This window comes from Ips typographus, linkage group LG5 (assembly GCF_016097725.1).
Source record: "Ips typographus isolate SLU linkage group LG5, UJ_Ityp_2.0, whole genome shotgun sequence".
In the NCBI taxonomy this organism is placed as follows: domain Eukaryota; kingdom Metazoa; phylum Arthropoda; class Insecta; order Coleoptera; family Curculionidae; genus Ips; species Ips typographus.
Genome location: NC_138426.1, coordinates 10400460 through 10409604, shown reverse-complemented (window position 1 = coordinate 10409604; position 9145 = coordinate 10400460). Strand labels below are relative to the sequence as shown.

The 9145-nt window shown below is 32.2% G+C and overlaps 1 long non-coding RNA gene across 1 annotated transcript; it reads right to left on the bottom strand.

The window, feature by feature from the left end:
• Positions 1-8408: 8408 nt before the first annotated feature.
• LOC145729790 (uncharacterized) lies at positions 8409-8891 on the bottom strand. Its single transcript, XR_014178463.1, has 2 exons — positions 8655-8891; positions 8409-8576 (listed from the first exon to the last, which is right to left on the bottom strand). It is a non-coding gene; the product is annotated as an uncharacterized LOC145729790 (long non-coding RNA).
• Between the last annotated feature and the right edge of the window lie 254 nt (positions 8892-9145).

Below are 9145 nucleotides of genomic sequence, written 5' to 3'. Positions count from 1 at the left end.
GGACTACCGACTCATATCAAAAATACTAAAAAACTTGACACTTTTAAAATATTAATGCGAAACTTTTTGAAGGTGGACTAAATTTGTGATATTTTTACAGCAATTAATGATAGATTTTTGGCAGTTTGTCTGGTTTTGTTGAGTTTTGTATTTGTTAGGTCGTGACTTTATTTAAATTTTAGATATTTAAGTGTTTAGTTTTAGCTTTTAATTGATTTTACACTGTACTTTTTTACATTTTTGCTTGTTTACATATTTACTTATCTCTGTATTCCTTATAGCAAATTTGCTAAATAAACGTATTATTATTATTAAAAGTAATACAGAAATTGGTTTTGTAATAAATTAGAAGTGTCAATTTGGCAATATTGCAACAGTTTTGGTGATAAAGTAGAAAAAAAGTCATTTTGGAACATTGTAAAAATTTAGGAATAAATTAGGAAAAATGTCGGTTTAGTATTGATAAAAATAAAGAAAATTACACTTTGACAACGTTGCTGGCAACAAGGGTGATAAGAAAAATTTCAGTTTGACAATTTTGCAAAATTTTGGTAACAAATCGGAAAAATGTCAATTTGATGACATTACGAAATATTGGGAATAAATTAGAAGTAATGTCATTTTAGCATTTTTTAATAAATTAAGAAAAATATCAGCTTAGCATTCTTGCAAATTTAAAATAAATGCAAAAAATGCAATTTGGTAAAACTGCCAAAAGTCTATACAGATTTTTTTTTCATAATAACACATTATTTTATCGTCACCCTGTACATTGAGAATTTAAATACTATTTTTTTAAATTTTGCAAACAGTCCTATTTGGTCACTAAATTTCACCTCTTAATAGTAACTTATTGCATGCAATCAATCCTCCCGAAATTTACTTACATAATTAAACTCCCAAATTAACCCCCTAACGGTTGTCCGTTAATAAATTTATTAAACAGCTAATAAACACTACTGGTTTGCTAAATTGCCGTATTGCTTGACTAATTTTGGTGCAATTTAAACCTCTGTCTACGCAAACATTAAGCCAATTTATTATGCTGTAGTTTCTATTTAGATTCGTGTAAAAGATTACTGTGCTGTGTTTGCCAGCCAATATGGGTATAAAGTGGCTAAGTTTGAACATTTATCGAACAACTGATTTACGTAACAATAGTGAGGAAAGTGGAGAATGTGAGTTACAGCAAATAGTTATTGTCACACGTTTTACTTTTTTAACATAATTTTGGTTAGTGAGATGTATTTTTTGTAACCAGTTACTAAGTAATGTGTCCAATTGTTGTTAATTTGTTTGCCAACCTTACAGAAATGCATTATACTTACATTTAACTAGACAACCCTGTTATTTTTGCACTGTGATATAACTGACATCTTCAATTGTTTGGATATTCAGCTGTCACGTGTTTCCTGTGTGCCTCTGGTTAATTAATTGTCACATGACACAGTTTTTTCGTACACAAAATATACCAAGTGACTAATTAGGACTTTTAGGAATATTTATAGTAGTGCAACTTGTAAGGGTCATACAGCACAAAGTTTCATCTTTTTCACTTTTGACTTAAAAATTAACTGTGAGTGTGAGAATTATTCATGTGACCTGACTATACTTTTGATGGGCTACAATATTGCTTTCTTGCTCTTTTTTCGTATCTTTGATCGTTTTGGAGTTATTTTCAGTTGAATTAATTGAATCTTAGAGCCATGAGGGTTAGGATTTTAAACTTGCTTGTTTCTTCCTGTAAAAACAGCCTTTAAAAGCCCGGAATTATTCTTAAAGTTAGTGGACCTTACTGTACTTTTAGTGGGCTACAATTTTGCTCTCCTGCATTTTTTTTGTACCTCTAACCTTTTTGGAGTTATCTTCAGTTGAGTTAATTGAATGTTACATCGACAAAGGTAGGGAATTTTGAAACGTGCTTGTTTTACCCTGTAGAAACAGCTTTGAAAAGCACGGAATTGTTCTTAAAGTTAGTGGACCTTATTGTACTTTTAATGGGCTACAATTTTGCTCTTCTGCACTTTTTTTGTATCTCTAACCTTTTTGGAGTTATCTTCTGTGTGAGTTAATTGAATGTTACATCGACAAAGGTTGGGAATTTTTAAACGTGCTTGTTTCACCCTCTAAAAGATTGAATCAAATGAATTTTACAGCGACGAGGGTTAGGAATCACAAACTGTGTTGTGATTCACGTAAATATCGCTCATGTTGACTTACCATTAAAGAAACTTCTTCACTGTATTTTATGCATAAAAACCAGTTTTTAACAAATTTCTACTAAACTTTGTAGCAACTGAATTTTTTTCTGAAAAGCATAGTAAATTTCATGGAGAGTATAAAGCCTTGCTAAAGCATCCAATATGTCGCTCTGGTGGCATAACCATAAAAATCCCTCAAATAGAGACCCAATAGAAATAAAAACCTAATATTAGGAAAGCTGGCGCATTTTCAAATCTGGCTCGTCGAAGTATCTTTCAAATTGAAGTACATCCTTAAGTTTGAAGTGACTCGCCTGCGACTTGCCGATAAAACTACGGCATGGCAAAAATAATCCGAAGAAATGATGATATATTTGCTTGGCCTCTCCAAAACGACAGAGCCAGTTAGAATAAACAACATATTTCATATAGTGTTCAGCCGCTTCCGGAACGTAAGGGAAACTTATGCGGATTTGCCGTTCGTTTCGGATAGTTTACACTGGATATTCACGGTTTGAATGTCTACAAAAAAGTCGATAAAAACGTTTTCACCTGCAAGCATAATTACCCGCAAAATGCTTTTACAACCGACACGCTCGGATGCTTTCAATGAGCATGCAGAAGCTAAACGAATCCAACAATGTAAATTGGGCCACGTAGCAAATCGCAGAATACTTGATTAATTGATGGTGTGTTCCTAATTAAAAATAAGGAAAATTTGTCTAATTTAAACAGTCAAAAAGTACGTTTTTGCTTCACCCTGTATATGTAAGTAAATTGACATTTTTTATCTGAAACTTTTTTCTCTAAAACTGACAGAGAAATTTAGCATCTAAATAGAGTTGGGAGACCCTGTATACAACATTTTATACTTTGACGTGTGAGTGTGTTTTGACAGTTACAACTGTCACGTGGTGCAAGCAAGGTATTAAAGTATTCCTTAACGTCCCAAATGTCAATTTTGATTTCACGAAGCTTTAAACAGAACTTCCTGTAACTCCTCAAATTAGCAACTATGTCTTCAACTTTTATAGTTGCAGGTCACTGGTGAACGAGTTTCGACAGTTATGACAGCTGTCACGTGATATAAAAAAAATTGTTTGTTAACGTCAGAACTGTCAAATTTGTTTCCATGGAGCTGTAAACACAAGTTATAGTGCAATTCCTCAATGAAACACATCTGTTTGGCACTTTATATTTTCAGGTCCGTAATGAGTGCGTTGTGACAATTATGACAGCTGTCACGGGAAGCAAGCAAGAGACGTATTTTGGCGTCAGTGTTTACTTGAAAGTTTACAATGTCTATCTCATTTTAACTCATTCTGATAAAACATGACAGCCAATGTTAATACAGCTTAAAGCTCACACAGCCTAAAGTATTCCTTAACGTCAGAGCTGTCAAATTTGGCGCCATGGAGCTATAAAGACTACATAGAGTGTGTTCCTTCAAGAAACGCATCTACTTTATAATTTTCAAATAGTCTAAATTTTATTGGCTGAATTGTTGCTCACAAAATAAATATCTGAATTTAGTGTTGTAATTTTTATTATCAAGTAATTTTACTTAATAACTTAATTTTACTTTTTTAATCATTACAGAGATGCATATACTAAATAAGTATCAATATTAGTTTTATTGCGTTGTTGCCGATTGTTTTACATTGAGACACTGATGAGATAGTTAGACATTGTTTGACAAATTATTTAAGATAAAAATAAATAGATGATGGCAACATAGCATATAAGAAAATCATGTGACTTTGTAACGCCTGTAATCAGCGTTGTTTGCACCTTTCTAGTACCATGATTGTATGTTATTAGATACTCTTACCAGAGAAGAGTTGTATGTCTTGGAACAGGATTGGCAAAATGGTAAGAATCACCGTTTACAGCGTTGTCAAATATTTGCCAGTTTTCCAAAAAACAAATTTAAACTGACCAAATATTTTCAAATGCTGTATCTCGTCTAAAAAAATGTAAAAACTTTCCAAAACACTATAGAAGCTCCAAAATGCCTTGCAAAATTTACAAAACAGCCTAGAAGTTTAAAAGCTTTCAAATGCTTTTCAATTTATCTCTATATTTCAAGACAATATAAAAGCTTCCGGATGCTTCTAAAGTTCTACAAGGTTCTAAATGCCTTAAATGTAGTCCAGAACTTTCAATGCTCTTTAAACTGTAACACTTTCCAAATGCTCCTAAAGTAGTCTAAAAATGTTTTAAAACACTACAGAAACTCCAAAATTCTTCTTAAGCAGTTCAAAGCCTTCCAAAACAGTTTAGAAAATTTCTTCAACTAGTCTAGAAGCTTTCAAAAATATTCAAGGCAGTCTAAAAGCTTCCGATGCCTCTATAAAGCAGTCTAAAAGCTTCCATAAGTTTCTAGAACCCTCTAAAAGTTTTCAAATGCTTTAAAAGCAGTCCCAAACCTTCAATGCTTTTTAGACTCTGCAGAAACCTTCCAAATGCTCCTAGAGTAGTTTAAGAGATGCTTCTAAAGCAGTCGAAAAGCTTTTAGAACAGTCTAAAAGATTCCAAATGTTCTTCAACTAGTCTAGAAGCTCCCAAAAGAAATCAAAACAGTCTAGAAGCTTCAACAATCTTTTAGAACAGCCTAGAAGCTCTCAAAACCTTTCAAGTTTTCGTATGCTTTTAGAGCAGTTTAGAAGCTTCCAAAAGTATCTAGAACTATCTACAAGGTTTCAAATATCTTAAAAGCAGTCCAGAAACTTCAATGTTTCTACAGTAGTCTAACGAGAATTAAAAATACTACAGAAACTCCAAAATGCTTCTAAAGTAGTCGGATTCCTTTAAAAACAATCTAGAAGCTTTCAAAAGCTTTTCAACTTATCTATAGGAGCTCTCAAAAGATTTCAAGGCAATCTAAAAGGTTCCGTATGCTTCTAGAGAAGTTTAACAGGTTCCAAAAGTTTCTAGAACCGTCTACAAGGTTTCAAATTTCTTAAAAGCAGTCTAGAACCTTCAATGCTCTTTATTAAGGACCCAATAAGACTGTTTCTCGACCATATCTCGGGAACCGTTCGTCGTATGATTTTGGGGTAAAAAAATCTTTAGGTAAATCGGCTGAAGAAAGAATGGCTGGAAAATATTTTCAAGTTCTAAAAATGACCACCAGAGGCCGTAACTGCCATCTTGAATTTTTAAATTGCATTTTCTATAACTTTTGTACAATAAATTAGAGTTTTTTTTTGTAATTTTTAAAGCGAACCAATTTATCTATAATTTTCGTAAAAAACAAATTTCTGTTATTTCAAAAACAAAGATGGCGTGAGGTGTTTAATTGATTTTGCAATAACCTGCTTTAACTTCTTAACGGTTTGACCAATTTTAACAAATTCGGTATTGGTGAAAAGAGCATTTCTTGGGCAATAAGAATCAACCAAAATATAGTTAATTTAGTTGAATCTTTCTGCACCAGGGGGCTACTTTGACACCATGATTCAAATTAAAAAAAATAAAATGGAATGATATGACTTTTTCTTTATGTAAAAGTAGCCAATAACATCCTAATAGGCCAGTGAAAACAGTTTTTCAAATTCTCGTTTCTAACCTGTCATATTAAGAAAATGAGATATGGTCGAGGAACATCGTCTTATTGGGTCACCCGGTACATATTAAGACAGCCCAAATTTTCTACGTAAATAATTATAACCTCACTAAAAAATAAATAAAGGGCGGCGTATAAAACATTGTATAATATTTCTTTTGCCGCACCAAATTGCTATGTATTAATTTATGTATGATTCCTCATAAAATGTTTTACGATCATATACTTTATGGCAATGAATCATTAATTCGGTCGTAAATATTTTAGCTTTCTAGAATGCGGTGTTTGGAGGGTTGGAAGGAATATTCAGTGGGAAAAATATACAGAATGTTGTCGTAAAACTTCCTTTACACGTGGGTGTAATAATAAGCTAAGCCGGAGGTAATTAATTTCAGGATGAGATCTCGCATAAAAGTACCCTTATTATTCCAAATCGGACAGATTCAAAAACATATTCTTTTAAACGGAATTGTGTGTTTGGCTGTTTATAAACCGGATATTTTATTCAAAAAGGCATTTTGTTTGGGGTTTTGAGGGTGGAAGTTTTCGTATAATCGCGATTCGGGGCTACTGTCGCTTTAGTTTTGCAAAGGGGGAGCAAAGGTACGTAATTTGACCTGAAAATCACCCCGAAGGCCGTCAATAAATCTATTAAGCTGCTAATGAGGTACGTTGTTTACTCCCAATTGCAATTTCAGATAGTAAATAGGCTGTTTAGTCGATTTTAATATTTTTCTTGAGGATTAAAGGGAATTTTCTTTCTCTGATGACCTAAAGTGTAGTCAAAAAATGAATAATTCGGTTTAACGCAATATTGCGCAAAAATATTTTTGGATTTCACTTAATCGAAACTTGTTGTCAATATTTTATAATTTTTCGCCAGTTTTAAGGACCGTTTACAAAATTTTTAAAATGTGATTATTTTTAATTTAAAATTATTAAATTTAAAACAAAAAAAGTAAGTTTTTTAGCTAACAGAATGAGATTAGCAAAGTTACATTTCAATTTACTCATTTTAGGAAAACATTTATAAACCGCGTTCTACAGGGTGGTTTAAAAAAATCATACAAAATAAAAATCTTTTGTTTTACCATACAAATAAACGATGTATCTTTATTCAGTGAATTTAATCGAAAATAACGGGTTTTAATTAAAAAATAAACAAATCCACAGCGTGTTTTATTTTTCTAGTCCCGTAATTTTTCCGGAAAAGATCTAAAGAATTTGCTAAATTTGAAATAAGAGAATTAAAATTAATCACATTTTAAAAATTTTGCAATCAATTTTGTAAACGGTCCTTAGTTGCCAAACTGGCGAAAACTTCTAGAGATATTGACCACAAGACTCGATTAAGATTATTGTAAAATCCAAAACATATTTTTGCAAGAAATGGCTTTAGACCGAATATTTTATTTTTTGACTACACCTCAGTCACACCCTGTATACTTGGATCCGTGACAACTTTCAAAAAGATCATTCAGGTTGTCAGAAAGGGAAAGAAAATACCTGAAAGTCTACCTGAAAATACCAGCTTTCTAAATCCACCGCTAAGGGGCGTTTCGATACCACTAAAATGAAAAATGTCCAAAAATTTAAATGGAAAGGTATAGTAAAAATCTCATAAACAGTAATCCCCTATTCTCTACGAAGAATTTTTCTATTTGACTTTTTTTTTATCTCTTCAAGTGATGGGAGTAGCCCAAAGTTTGCTTTGAAAAAAATGAAATATCTCGAAAACGCCTAATCGTAGAGACTTCGTTTTTGCGACATTTTAAAGAGCATTTTCTGTCCTGTAGAGTGTCCCAACACAATGTTCCATTTACTTTTCGGTCTTTTCGATACAGGGCGTTTTTACAAAAATTGCACTAAGATATCTCAAAAAAATCAAATGCAATGGTATAGTTTGCTATTACCTATTCTATAAGCAATAAGATTATCTATCGGAAGCTATACCATTGCATTTGATTTTTTCGAGATCTAAGACAACCACATTCAATTTAAATTATCTGGAAAGAACATCACAGATAGGTGCATTTAAACGAGTCATTAACAGCCCAATATCAACGTTTCAAGAATTATTCCATAAAATTTGCAAGAAAGGAAAGGCAATGTGTGTATCCTGGGGACTATTAGATCCTAAAGCAGTGTTTCAACAGAATTGTTGGTGTTTTAAGAACTTGCTTCTTGGTTTTGTGATATAGATTGCTTATTTATTCCCTTTTGTAAATTTACCCAGCATTGGCATAATTGCATATCAATTTGCTTTTGTTGTGTGATTTATTTAACATGTTTTTTCAATTTCAGTTCAATTTATTGTAAGAGCAGGTAGGTACCTCAGTTAAAAAAATTATCTATTTTTTGAAGAAACCTAGACTTCTTAGATAAAAAAGAAACTTGAGTGTACTTTTTAAAGATTTTATTTGTATATTTCATAATGTGTAACTAATACAATTAAAATAGTAATTTAACCTACTATCTGATGTAAAAGTATTTAACAGTAGCAGCATCTGTTTCTAGCCTTATAGTCAGAGAAGATACGGAAAAATTTATAAGGGCTAATTCTGCAAAATAATGGCATTTGATCAAATTTATGTATTAAGTAACTTGTATCTTTCTAATATTCCCTGAAACTTATTAAAAATTTGTTTTTTCAACACTCTGCATATGGATTTTGACAACACCATTATAACCATAGCTTCAAACACCTTTTGTTTAGGGTCTTTTAGAGCAATTGATAATGGGACTTTTTAAATTTGGACCCTTTCAAAGCATGATAAGCAAACTCCAGATTAGGCAAATAAAGGTACCTGAAACATAAGCTATTTAGTATTAGCAGCTCATTAGCAGCTCTCTTAGAGTCCTTTTTATAGTATTAGGTAAATCACCTTGTCAGCTTCTGCTAAATACACCTTTACTCTATATCCATGTTTCTTCGAGAACCACTGGCTTGAATAAACTTGGTTTTTGTAGTGTTCTTGTAAAAACTCTTCTTGGGAGTAAGTAAATATATGGGCTGTTTCATTGTGACAGTGTTTTCTATTAGAAAAGGCATCCTTTTCTGTTCCACAAACTCTAGTTCCTTCAGAATGTTTCCTGGGCCTTATCATGATCAAAATTTTGTGTGTTACTAGCATACTAAATCAACATTAATTCATTGTGTAATTTACAACGTTCTGACAACAAAAATGACAGTATAGTTACGTTCGAATAAATAACATTAATCTACTACGTGTGTATCGGTTAAGTACACTCATAAATTGATGGGAAACGGATTAAGCACAATAAAGACATTCCAAAAATAACCTACCGAGGCAAAAAAGTAACAAAACAACCGGCTGACAAATCCCGGCGCCCATATGGGTTTCCAATTCCGAAA